The sequence below is a fragment of the Dreissena polymorpha genome, chromosome 6 (assembly GCF_020536995.1).
Source record: "Dreissena polymorpha isolate Duluth1 chromosome 6, UMN_Dpol_1.0, whole genome shotgun sequence".
NCBI classification, from domain to species: Eukaryota; Metazoa; Mollusca; class Bivalvia; order Myida; family Dreissenidae; genus Dreissena; species Dreissena polymorpha.
Genome location: NC_068360.1, coordinates 56,484,134 through 56,497,689, shown reverse-complemented (window position 1 = coordinate 56,497,689; position 13,556 = coordinate 56,484,134). Strand labels below are relative to the sequence as shown.

Here is a 13,556-nt window from a genome sequence, read left to right as displayed (position 1 = left end):
AAAACTGTTTAATAATACATTTTCGTAAACGCTAGATTTCATTCATTAGCCTTATGTTTGAATTACAACTTAAAGCAGATATTCTTTTGTTAATTTGTGGTATTTTCTACTCGCAAAACGTTGTGAAAAGTAGTGTTACTAGAATATTGCAATTGTTGAAAAATTTTGGCAAGTATATCAATATTTATGTATTTCAACAGATTTTTACAGAAATTATTGAGTCTTGATACAAGATACAAAATACTCGTTATTTTGTAGCCCAATATATTCCATTTTAATTTTCCGCAACGATATATATTCATACAAAACATGAACGCTATCATGGAACACGAACAATTTTTTAATATATTGTCCCAAAAAAACACAAAAAGAGCATTTTGTATCGTGTTAAATCTTTGTTAACAGACCACATGATAGTGTTGACATTTTGGCTATTGCTCTAAGGAAAATTGATTATTTATGTACATGTATTCACTTTAATTTTCAAAATATTGTATGAAATATTCGTTGGTTGTTATTGTTAATGGGCTTTTAATATAATTTAATCTTTGTTTCGGTTTGTAAAAGTATTTGTATTTTCATTGTATAGGTCTTTTCGTCGGTTGACAATATTGGTCGACGTGTACGAATAAATGGATTATACACGTCTATACGGTTAGGTTGCAATTAGTCCATACTGCTTACGAAACTATCAGGTTTTTTTCTAATTATTTTTTTACAAGCACTATTTTTTGGGACAAAACGATATTTTGGTGAGTATCGGTCCTGGTAACTGGTGCCAGTGTTGATGGAAAATACAATATGTATCTCCAACATATATTTTAAAACGTAAGCAGTAATAGCACAGACATTCCGCAAATAAATAAATAATTCAAAAATAAATAAATTAATCACCGATCGTTCATAGTTATAACAGTCACTGGTCGTCCATAGACATAACAATCACTGGTCGTGCATACACATAACAGTCACTGGTCGTCCATAGACATATCATTCACTGGTCGTCCATAGACATAACAGTCACCGGTCGTCCATAGACATAACAGTTACCGGTCGTCCATAGACATAACAGTCACTGGTCGTCCATGGACGTAACAGTCACTGGACGTCCATAGACGTAACTGTCACTGGTCGTCCATAGACATCACTTTCACTGGTCGTCCATAGACATAACAGTAACCGGTCGTCCATGTACATAACAGTCACCGGTCGTCCATAGACATAACAGTCACTAGTCGTCAATAGACATAACAGTCACCGGTCGTCCATAGAAATAACAGTCATTGATCGTCCATAGACATATCAGTCACCGGTCGTCCATAGACATAACAGTCACTGGTCGTCCATCGACATAACAGTCACTGGTCGTCCATAGACATTACAGTCACTAGTCGTCCATAGACATAACAGTCATTGGTCGTCCATAGACATAACAGTCAGCGGTTGTCCATCGACATAACAGTCACCGTTCGTCCATCGACATAACAGTCACCGGTCATCCATAAACATAACAGTCACTGGTCGTCCATAGACATAACAGTCACCGGTCGTCCATAGACAAAACAGTCACTGGTCGTCCGTAGACATAACAGTCAATGGTCGTCCATAGACATAACAGTCATTGGTCATCCATCGACATAACAGTCACCAGTCATCCATAGACATAACAGTCATTGGTCGTCCATAGACATAAGAGTCACCGGTCGTCCCTAGACATATCAGTCACTGGTCGTCCATAGACATAACAGTCACTGGTCGTCCATAGACATAACAGTCACTGGTCGTCTATATAAATAACAGTCACTGGTCGTCCATAGACATAACAGTCACTGGTCGTCCATAGACATAACAGTCACCGGTCGTCCATAGACATAACAGTCAACGGTCGTCCATAGACATAACAGTCATTGGTCGTCCATAGACATAACAGTCACCGGTCATCGAGAGATGTAACAGTCACTGGTCTTCCATAGACATAATAGTCACTGGTCGTCCATAGACATAACAGTCACTGGTCGTCCATAGACATAACAGTCACCGGTCTTCCATCGAAATAACAGTCACTGGTCGTCTAAAGACATAGCAGGCACATTACCACTAAGAACCACTGGCTGTTCCCGCATTTAATGACGTCAACTCCAACAAAGACTTTGCCTCTTCTGGTTCAGAATTATGACAGCCGATTTTCATTTCTATGCTCAACGTATTGTTAGGATATCCAGTCGTATCCAACCCGTCTTTACGAAGACTACCTGGGCTGTTTTTTATTTGTTGTCTTTTCCATTGGATTGTGCGTCTCGTCTTCTATCAGGATGGTGTTGGTCAAGGCCCGGCTCTGGCCTCTGATGCAACGGGAAACAAACCCGAAAATTGAGCCGATAACCAACACCAGACCTAAAAAACACATGACTGATACATGAATATTTTAACAAAATGTAAAATGTACCAAATAAGAAGTGGAGCATGGTGCCTTGAGTCGTACTTTGAATTGCACTTACATAAACAACATTAAAACCCCATATCGTACAATATTTCGAAAAAAAGTTAACACATAAAAAAACAATGTTTTTTTATAGCAATAGTCAAACTTTTAACGCTATATGTGGTCTGGGGACAAAGATTTTACGCGATACAAAATGCTCGTTTTTTATTTTGTGTGTCACAATATATTCCATGTGAATATCCGACTACGATATCCGAAAATTTACGAGCGAACGCGAGGTAGGCTCTGGACAGCGTCGGAAGCACGACGGAGTTTTTATCAAGGCGTCGTTCTTCCGACGCTGTCCGAGGCCAGTCTCGCGTTCGCTCGTAAATGTTCGGATATCGTGGCGGGAAATATAAAAAAAAATAACAAACGAGCATTTTGTATCGCGTTAAATCTATATTACCAGACCACATCTAGCTCTGAAATTTTGGGTATTTCTATAAGATTAGGAAAACTGATATTTGATGGTTCAACTTTATTGTACGAAATATTTTGCGCAATATTCGTTGATTTTGAGTATTTGTGTTACTTTGACTCAAGCGGACCGATCCACACACAATATCATTGTCGATTTAATGTACTCACTATATCATTTGTCAATTTTATTGTCAATAATGAAGATTGACAATAAAATTGACAGTGAATGGATGATATTGAAGACACCGTCAGTGTATTGATGAAAATCAGAGAGCTCAAATATGTATTGACGCATTCTCAATTGTACTGACAAGTATTTTGCACCCTTCAATAATATTTTATCAATATTTATAGTCAAGTCAAAATTTCCTTACAGTCAACATGGCTAAAGGGCAAAAAATAGTTCTGTCAATATTATTGAGTCAATAAAATTGACAATTATATTGTTTGTGGATGGGCCGCTTAAAGCAAGTTCATGTAATAGAAAGTTACCCTACCTATGGGTAGAATGGCCACACAAATAATTTCATGACTGCTCCCCATACAACATATGTGGCCGGACAATGGTTTGAGCTTAAGATCGCAAGAATGTGAGTCCAGCGCCCGCTCAGTTAAATTAGATGTATTCAATTGTTCTTATACGCACTACTTTATATAATATAGAGAGTGACAACTATATATATATATATTTAACAAAGCCGACGGGTATTAATTGCTTACCTGCTGTTATGAAACTAGCTTCGTACGTGCCCAAGATACTGTACAGATACCCTGAAATTATATATCCAAAATTTAGTCGATATTCTCGAGCACATCAACGAGTCATCAGCACACGTGTAAGTTGTCACGAGAGCACATTTCAAAAATATTTTGTGATCTCACATTAAGGCCACTAGAAATGATGAGTAATGGTATTAAGTAAATTTATGAATCGCCTGTCCACTATAACTTTATAGTACCAGTTGATTTGGACGGAGTGACAAAGAAAGTACTAAATCCAATCTGAGTGAATGAACATTTATTCCAAAAATATCGTAAATATGGGCATTTATGTTTAATGCCATAACAAAAAACATTCGAATTAATTTATTTTTTGAATAACTAATTCGTTTTTACCCTGCTGGGCAAGCAAAAAAACGCAAAGCGTGAAACGGTAAATGAAGCGGAATCACGAAGGTTTAGCAAAAAAGCACCATAACATATATGAGAAAGTTTAATCTGACATACGCATCAAAAAGAATAAAAAATCATACCAATTAATATAGGTCCGACTGTAACCCCTATGCCGCAGAACAAGTAGGCAAGTCCGTAGGCTTCAGATAGTTTGTCTAGTCCAACGAAGCTCAGAGACAGGGGTGTCATCATGCTATTCGGCCAGCCCGTGCAAACGCCAAGCTGGACAGTGAATATGTAAACTCCCCAGGGAACCATTGAATAGAAGATAAAAAACGCCGTCAGTATACCGGATACACCCAACGCCGCCGAATGGACGATAATTGCCTTTTTGTTAAATTTGCTTATCGTAATAGATCCTAGCCCTCGGCCGATAAGATTGGCAATGGAAAACACCTGTCATTATAATTCCAATGTTACGTGACCCACCTCCAAGCTTCGTTACGTAATTAGGTAAATGGATGATCGCCACGGTGAGGGCAAAGTTCCAAGCAGCTGTGCTGACGAGGAAGAAAAGGTATGAGAAATTTTTCGTCAGACTAAAGTCAATGTATGACTTAAGGACAGACTGCGTTCGGTTCTCGCGATCGACGCGCTTTCGTCGCTGCACGTCGAGCTCGATCGCCGACGGACGGCAGACTGCGCCAATGACGCACAGCTGCAGTTCAGCGGCCGCTAAGATGAAAAACGTCTGCGTGAGGCCAAACGTCTCCACTAAGTAGAGGCCGACGGGAGCAGACAGGAACATTGCGAAGCCGACGACGAGAAACGCACACGAGAGCGTAAGGTTCCGCCAGCGCTCAAAGTAGAAGCCAAGCACGCATATCAGACCCGAGGAAGCGATTCCAAACCCTGCCCCTGAAGCACATATGTGTTGGACTAGGATTATAACTGTAATTTACAATAAAGGTGAAAAATAAAAGCAGTAGTAGAATAAATGAGATAATTGTTTAACTGGCGTTGGAGTAGGAAGCACTCAAGTTCAGACGTTGGGTAGAAGCTCTTGTGTGGCGTTTATTGAGCATTGTTTTACCATTAACTGCGTTTGTGTTAGGATTGGCTGAACTGACATAAAGAGTGAAAATATAAAAACTGACCAATGTAAGATAAATCAACAGCCATAACTCGATTAACAATCCATGTATGCATCGATTTGGGTAATTGTTGATATGAAAATGAAACTGTTACTTACATTATACATGGTTCGGCAAAATTGGATTACAGTTGTATGGGTCCAAAAATAACGAAGCAAAAGGCTTATGGTTTACGCTAACGCTGAATAATTTATTGCAGTTTATGCTGTGAAATACGGTGGCATAGAGGTGACATTCACTCCTCTTTTTAAAATTTCACTCCTCTTTTTCTATCCCGCAGCCACGACTTGCAATATCGTTGCCACGAGCTAGCTATGTCGTGGCCACGAGTTACTAAGTCGAGGCCACGAGATACAAAAAAGAGAAGCGCAAAACTAAATAAAAGAGGAGTGCAGTTAAAAAAGAGCGGTGCAGTTAATGAAAGAAGGGTGCATTAAACAAAAGAGGGGAGCATTTTAGCTATCTCGTGGCAACGAGTAAGTCAGCCAATCAAATTTTTGCGTTACATGTGCAAATATTCTGTCGCATATATATTGCTGGCCACAGCGGGCTTTTACTGTGATGATTACTTCCTTTTGTATAAAGATCACAATGAACGACCCTATGGAACTATTTGATTGGCTGACTAACTCGTGGCCACGAGTTAGATAAGTCGGGATCTCGAGATAGCTAAAATTATCTCTTCTTTTGTTGATGATTACTTCTCTTTGTATAAAGATCACCATGAACGACCATGTGGAGCAATTTGATTGGCTTACTAATTCGTTGCCACGAGTTAGCTACGTCGGGATCTCGAGATACTGGCCACGACATAGCTAACTCGTTGCCACGAGTTAGTAAATCTTGGCCTTGAATTACTTAGTCGAGGCCACGAGATGGAAAAAAGATGAGTGCAATTTAACAAGAAAGGAGTGAATGTCACCTCTATGCAACGGTAGTGAAAGCTTCGTACTGTTTCTTTAAGTACCATTACAAAGTCATTTATGTTATATTTTAAAAGTAATTTATTGGATTGTTATATTCAACATCCTGCAATTATAAAATATTTTGTTTTCGAATTATGCGGTATATAATAAACTAAATCCACTGATTGCCGAAAAAGCGCCGTTAAAATATCAGCGTTTGTAATGATGGTTAAAAAGGGTTACAGATTGTAACGTGGTAAGTTAAAAGGCATCAGTCAGTATCTATATATTGCGATCTGGAGACAAGAGGGTAATGTTAAGGGTGTCAACACAATCATCATTGTTGTAAATATGTTATTGAAGAATTACGGAAGTGAATAAATATTCATGTTTTAAGATGGGTGTTACGGATGTAAACTAACATGCGCTTCAATTTGGATTTATGCTGTCAAGTAATTCTGATTATAGAAACTGAGGTATTTCTTGGCAAGAAATATTTTTCCCATTTCACCTTATTGGGTATTTTATTTCCATTTAAAAAATGATGTTGACCGTATTTTTAGCATGTACCGGTATTCAAAATTAAATGAGTGAAATAGCCCTTGACTAAATAAAATAGCTTGAGATCTTGAACAACTTCCCATTTTAACGATAAAAGGACATTGTCATGTGTAATTGCATTTATATTTTTGTTTAAAGTAAGTAATCATGCGGTTCCATTAGGTTAAAGTGTACTTTGTGATGCCTTACCAACAAGCACTCCAGCGGTGACGATGATAACATCGAGGCTGGAAGCGAGTGCGCTTGCGCAGCAGCCGACGGAAGTTAGGAATCCTCCAATCACGATCGAGAAGCGGCAACTGAATTTGTTGTTTAACCCTCCGGCAAACGGACCTGTGAATAGTCAGGTCTGACCTAGCCAATTTAGAGGTAGGAGCATATATTGTAATATAAAACATTAAAAATGATATTAAAAGTATTGGTTCTTGATCAGATGTTACATATTTTTTTTATTGTAAAATGAACATGCAACTATTTTCTGTGCACTTTCAAAGTATTGTGAAGACTTCTAAAAAGTATTAACGAAACAAGAGATGTGTTTGTCAGAAACACAATGTCCCCTACAGCGCCGCTTTGATGTATTCTTTTTATAATTTGGCAGGTACAGATAATGATCTACCTTTGAAGCTTATTACTTCCATTGGATTTGTTTTTTGACCTTTGACCTTGAAGAATGACCTTGACCTTTCACCACTCAAAATGTGCAGCTCCGTGAGATAAACATGCATGCCAAATATCAAGTTGCTATCAGAAGCAACATAGAAGTTAGGCCAGACTTTTTTTAATAAAATGATTTCCGGACCCGCCGACTCTAATTTTTGACGAAACGCAAAACAATGAATCTCGATTTTTTTCGGATGCCAAAAGGTGGCTTGTTAACACAAAACGGGTGCCGGGTTTTAGAAAAAGTTCAAATCAGTTATAAATCATCATAATTAACCCAGTTTTAGTTACCCACATTAATACGTGAACATTTTACATGTGCTGGAATTAACCAAAAGCTACACCATTATTGTTTGTTCAAGAACGCTACATCGCTTTCACCAGCAAAGTCTGCTAATTTCCCAATGATTATGCAACCATCTAATGAAATCCTGAATGTAATCGATTTGTAAGTAAATATTTTGTTATTTCTTTACGATTTTATAAATTTGATAGTATCGACTAAAAATATTATGAAAGCAATAAGGAAAGAACGATTTTAATTTAACAGATGCCCGAAATGTGAAACCCATTTACGCCAACTTTAAACCTGCAATATTTTACGCAAAATTACGGTCACATTTTAAAGAATAAAATTTTATGTGTTGTTTAATGCAGTTGTAGTGAATAAATTGTGCATATAATACGTGTTTTTTCGTTATTTTCAATGGTTACGAAATGGGTACGAAACTTCGGTTGTGTTCTGTACGTAGGAACGTTAAGCGATATCGAAGAGCAGACGAATGGGCCTATATAGAGAAGCTGGCAACAGAAGCAGGAGAAGCATCCCACTTGAACAAAACCAATGACATGTATTCTATCATCAAGAAAATAGAAGGAACGCTTGTCAAGCCATAGAAGCCAGTAAGGGACAAAAAATGATTAGTGATAGCAGATGAATAAAGGCAAAGAAGAGTTGGATCGAGAACTTCTCACAGCTACTCGGCAGGTCAGCTCCTGCCAATCCATCGGAGATACCGCCAGCTACTAGCGATCTGCGCAGCCACGAAAGAAGCTATCCCTTGCGTCAACAAGCGAACGACAAGTCTGTATGTCGTAAAAGCATTCCGGACGAAGCGCTGAAAACTTAAATTGAGACCATCGTGAAGATTATCTACCCGTTCGTCAGCACAATATAAGAATTACTACCAAAAGAGATCAATAGTGTTGCCACTACCTAATCATGCACCCCCAAAAGGCGACCTTCCTGTTCCAATTTCTGAGAGATTATGATGTTGTCCATCTCAGGAAAGTGTTTAATCGCATAGGTTGAGCAAGATTTGGTGCGAGATGGCCAACACTACCAAGATCGCGCTTGATCGAGAAGCCAATCTTTCTCTATAGAGCAGAGACTTGGAGTACCATCATGAAAGTCCGGGTCTTCATAACCACTTGCCTCAGGAAGATCAGCAAGGTCCGCTGGAAAGACAATATCACCATCTAAGAATTATGGAGATGAACAAAGAGGCATCCCGTTCAAGGGGACATCCTTCAGAGACGTTTACAATGGTTAGGCCACTTCCTTCGCAAGCATGCATCCAATACGAGACCATCTCTTAGGAAAAGAAAGGAAAAGGGAAAGGAAAGATGTATAAAACCAACTGGCGCTAAGGCCAGGATACAGAAGAAAAAAAAATGGGAACAAATTAACAGACTCGCACAGAAGCTGATGGAAGCTGTTCGGCGTTATGATATCCCAGACGGGAAAAAAGGAAATGATGAGATAAAATAAGGCACTAACACCCATAACCCATTCTATGCTCTTATCGTAGTTTTATTCGAATAATAACGGATGATACGGTATTTTATTTGGAAACGCTTTAGAATGGGTAAGCTTTTTTGAAACCCCCTTCTTATTATTTTCTGTCAAAATTCTAGCCCAATAAGACATTGTCATTTAATCCTTTTTCATACTCTTAAAAGCCCATAAACAACCAAAGCCAACGAATGTTTGGTACAATATTTCAAAAAATAAAGTAAACACATAAACAACAAGGCTATTGCAAAGCAATATATGTCCCCTTCCGGTCATGTCCACCATTGTCATTTTTTGTTGTTGCCATAGCAACCAGAATTTTTGACGAATGAACAAAATGAAATGACGTGCATAATGTCCATACTCCCATCTATCCATGTTTCAAGTTTCATGAAAAAATATGAAGAACTTTTAAAGTTATCGCAGGATCCAGAAAAGTATGACAGACAGACAGACACATAGAGCGCAAACCATAAGTCCCCATCCGGTGAACCCGGTAGGGGACAATAAATGTTCCTTATAGCAATGGCCAAAATGTCAACGCTAGATGTGGTCTGGTAACATAGATTTCACGCGGTACAAAATGCATATTTGTATTTTGTGTGTCACAAAATATTCCATGTGAATTTCCGACTACGATATCAAAACATTTACGAGCAAACGCGAGATTGCCTTCGGGCAGCTTCGGAAACACGACGTAGTTCTCATGAATACGTCGCTTTTCCGACGCTGCCGAAAGCCAGCCTCGCGTTCGCTCGTAAATGTTCGGATATCGTGGCGGGAAATTAACATGGCATGAAGTGTCGGACAAAAAATAAAAACTTGATTTTTGTATCTGGTTTAAACTATGTTACCATACCACATCTAGCGTTCAAATTTTTATGCTCCCCCAAATCGTCTGTCCGTGCGTGTGTCCGTCCGTACACAATTTTTGTCCGGACTATTTTTCAGCAACTTATGACCGGAATTCAATGAAACTTTATGGGATGTTTCACTACCAAAAGGAGATGTACATATTATCAGCTTGTTCTGGTCGGATGATTTTTCACAGAGTTATGGCCCTTTGAAATTTTCCATTAACTGTACATATAATGCAATTCTTGTCCGGGCGATTTCTCAGCAACTAATGACTCGAATTCAATGAAACTTTATGGGAAGCTTCACTACCATGCGGAGATGTGCATATTATCAGCCGGTTCTCGTCGGATGATTGGTTTTTTTTACAGAGTTATGACCCTTTGAAATTTTCCATATTTTACATATAGTGCAATTCTTGTCCGAGCTATTTCTCAGCAACTTATTACGGGAATTCAATTAAACTGTATGGGAAGCTTTACTACCAGCAGGAGATGTGCATATTATCAGCCGGTTATGGTCGGATGATTATTCACAGAGTTATGGCTCTTTTAAGTTTTCTATTAACTGTACATATAGTGCAATTCTTGTCCGGGCTATTTCTCCCATGTACATATAGTGCAATTCTTGTCCGGCTATTTCTCAAACTACTGACTGGAATTCAATGAAGCTTTATGGGAAGCTTAACTACTTTGAGGAGATGCGCATGTTATTTGTGGGTTCTGGTTAGATGATTTATTTAGAGAGTTATGGCCCTTTGACATTTTTAAGTTGTTAAACCATCCATCGTATTATTTTGTCCAAAGTGATGCCCGTCAAGACGTTTCCTTTATCTGAATATATAGTGCAATATTGTGACAAAAAAGCCTTTGGGGAGCATCACCCGTCTCCGACGGTTTCTTGCTGCTACTGCTCTAAGGAACACTGATTGTTTATGGGTTAACTCTATTTTACGAACACATTTGCGAAATATTTGTTAATTTTGAGTATTAAAAATGTTACTTTAAAAGGTCTTTTAAATGTTGATTAGGAAGGACCCAGAACGAAATATCTAACTATACTTTTAAGAATGAAACATGGGTAGGACTGAAAGTCTAAGAACAGGGGGTTACTTAGAGTTAAAGTACATATAGTATGTGCCTGAAAGACTTGCAATAAGTGAGTTGAGTAGGGGATTGGAGTGATATACATGTACCTAAGAAACATAGCAGCCCCGTGCTTATTGCCCCCACCAAGGATGTCTTGGTCTCGCTCTCGCCATAGCGATCCAGCAGCGCGATGTAGAGGATCCCGCTCATGTACAACAGGAAGCAGTAGATTACCATGCCCTGGGAAATAAACAAATCTATTGATTATATACCAGCCAGTAAATAGTGGAGTACATGTTATGGACCACTCGGAAGTAGGAAGTATATCATAGATGTCGTTTCTTCTACTCCCATCCTACATATGCAGATAATAACATCGTTCTAAGAAACCGAAAGCAGGGCATGTTAATCAAAGACAAGAGGAGGACCGCAGATGTTGACTTTTAAAAAATATTGAATCCTTTGAATATTCACATTACTGGTGTTTTACCTGTCCATCTGTCCATATTTCGAAGGGCCGCATTCGAAAAAAAAGTTTAATAACATTTGGAGTAAATTTCTGTAAATGATAGAATGGCTCCCGTCTGTCGTGTATTTTTTTTTCAAATCATAATCGTGTATATGCCATTGTCCATAACATATTCGTGAGAAGATTGTTTTCATAAATTATTAGCTTATACCGATAGGTTATTGTTCGCCACATATTCGTGTATAGGTCCTTTTTCATACGATATTCGTGTAAAGATTTTTTTTCAACAAAATATTAGTTTATATGTAATGTTTTATAAATTATATGTGTATAGGTCATATTGAATAACATATTTGTAGATTTTTTATAAAATATTTATGTAAAGGTTATTTTTCCATAGCTTTCTCTAGTACAGGTCTTTGTTCTGAACATATTTGTGTTTGATATCGTGCATATCATTTAGCATATTTTATCTTGCTAAAACTTCTTACATACTTTGTATTTATCCTTCTTTCAACTGAAGCTATTGATTAGTATTTAACCCATTTATGCCCAGTGGACTCTCCCATCCTTCTATATTGGATTAATTTATTTCCAAAAGTAGATGTGTCTGGTAAATTTATTTCTATATTTAGAATATTTCTTACAGAAATTTCTTTAAGCAAACAGTGCAGACCCAGATGTGACGCCGCATTATGCGGCGTCTCATATGGGTCTACGCTGTTTGCAATGTCCTTTTTTCAGGACGCTAGGCATAAATGGGTTAAAGCAAAGAAATCACTCAAGAACATAGCTAATATAAAAGCTGAGAAACATGGTGGATTGACCTCGAAGGCTATATCTTTGATGACATTTATGGCGGTTGCACAGCATAACAGTTCTTACGCGTAAATAAAAAACATAAACCCGTTGAAAACAATCAGCACATGCAGAAACAAAATCAAGTGACTTGAAAGTATTGTACTATCAATTTTAATCACTGAAAATATTCATGTTGACATATGAACATGATTTTCCCTTAATCTTCCGTATTCACCATTTGACAAATCTAATAAAATCGAACTGAATGTTGGTTTACTCACTAGATACACCGCTACGAGTACCACCCACGCCCAACCGCTGTCAATATCTCGCCTGTTGGTTGTTTTCGGTATCATGGCGAAACACGCGTCTCCCTTCGTTGTTTAAAGTATCAACATTATCAAGTCCTCCATATTCGCCTCTCTAAACTGTACAATGTTAAACACAAATATGACTGATACGGGTATTTAACCCTCTGGATTACCGTACACGATAAGCAATGTAAACATAAGCATGTACTCTGTAATCAATAGTAGTGATATTCACAATAAACTAATATCTGTAATTGTTTCGCTTCGTTCTTCTTGAATGCTTTGAGAAATCACGAGTGCACACGTACAGCCCAATGGGTATGTAGCTAGGAGTTTCATAGTTTAACCTTTTTTGCTATACCAAAAGCACTATATATATTGTTGAAATTTCAAGAATCACAAGGTTTAATAAAGTTTCAATTAAAACAAGTTTGAGTACCTTAATGTAGTGCAAGCCTTAAAGACCCTATAAAGGTGACACATCCAGTTATTATGCATATAAACTGGTCTAATTTTTACCGGATTTCAGTTACTCTTTCATAAAAAAATGCTTATAACACAGCTTAGGTGCAACGTTGTCAAGAATTATGGAAGATATACCCGTTTCATAATTGGAAGAAATGTTTACAACTTTGCAACTAACGTGATGTGTAGCCTCAAAGCGGTGACGTATGCTAAAAATAGCAAAAGGAAAATTCAATTTTAATTTTATTTTAAACAACTTCTTACCAGCAGAAAGTAAATTATTAGATCACTACAAACGTTTTAACCATTTAGAAGAGACCTAGTTGCAACAATCCAACTCCCAGCTATTGACCCTCCGGAGCTGTACGTATGTACTCATAAAAGCTCAGAGCATTCAAGAAGAACTAAGAAGAGACCTACTTTGTGAGTGATACCGGAAAACGTTGAAAATCAACGATATATTTTTGGTGA

At 37.9% G+C, this 13,556-nt stretch overlaps 1 pseudogene; it reads right to left on the bottom strand.

Moving 5' to 3' along the window:
• Positions 1-802: 802 nt before the first annotated feature.
• On the bottom strand, positions 803-12,995 carry LOC127833499 (monocarboxylate transporter 12-like; annotated as a pseudogene).
• Between the last annotated feature and the right edge of the window lie 561 nt (positions 12,996-13,556).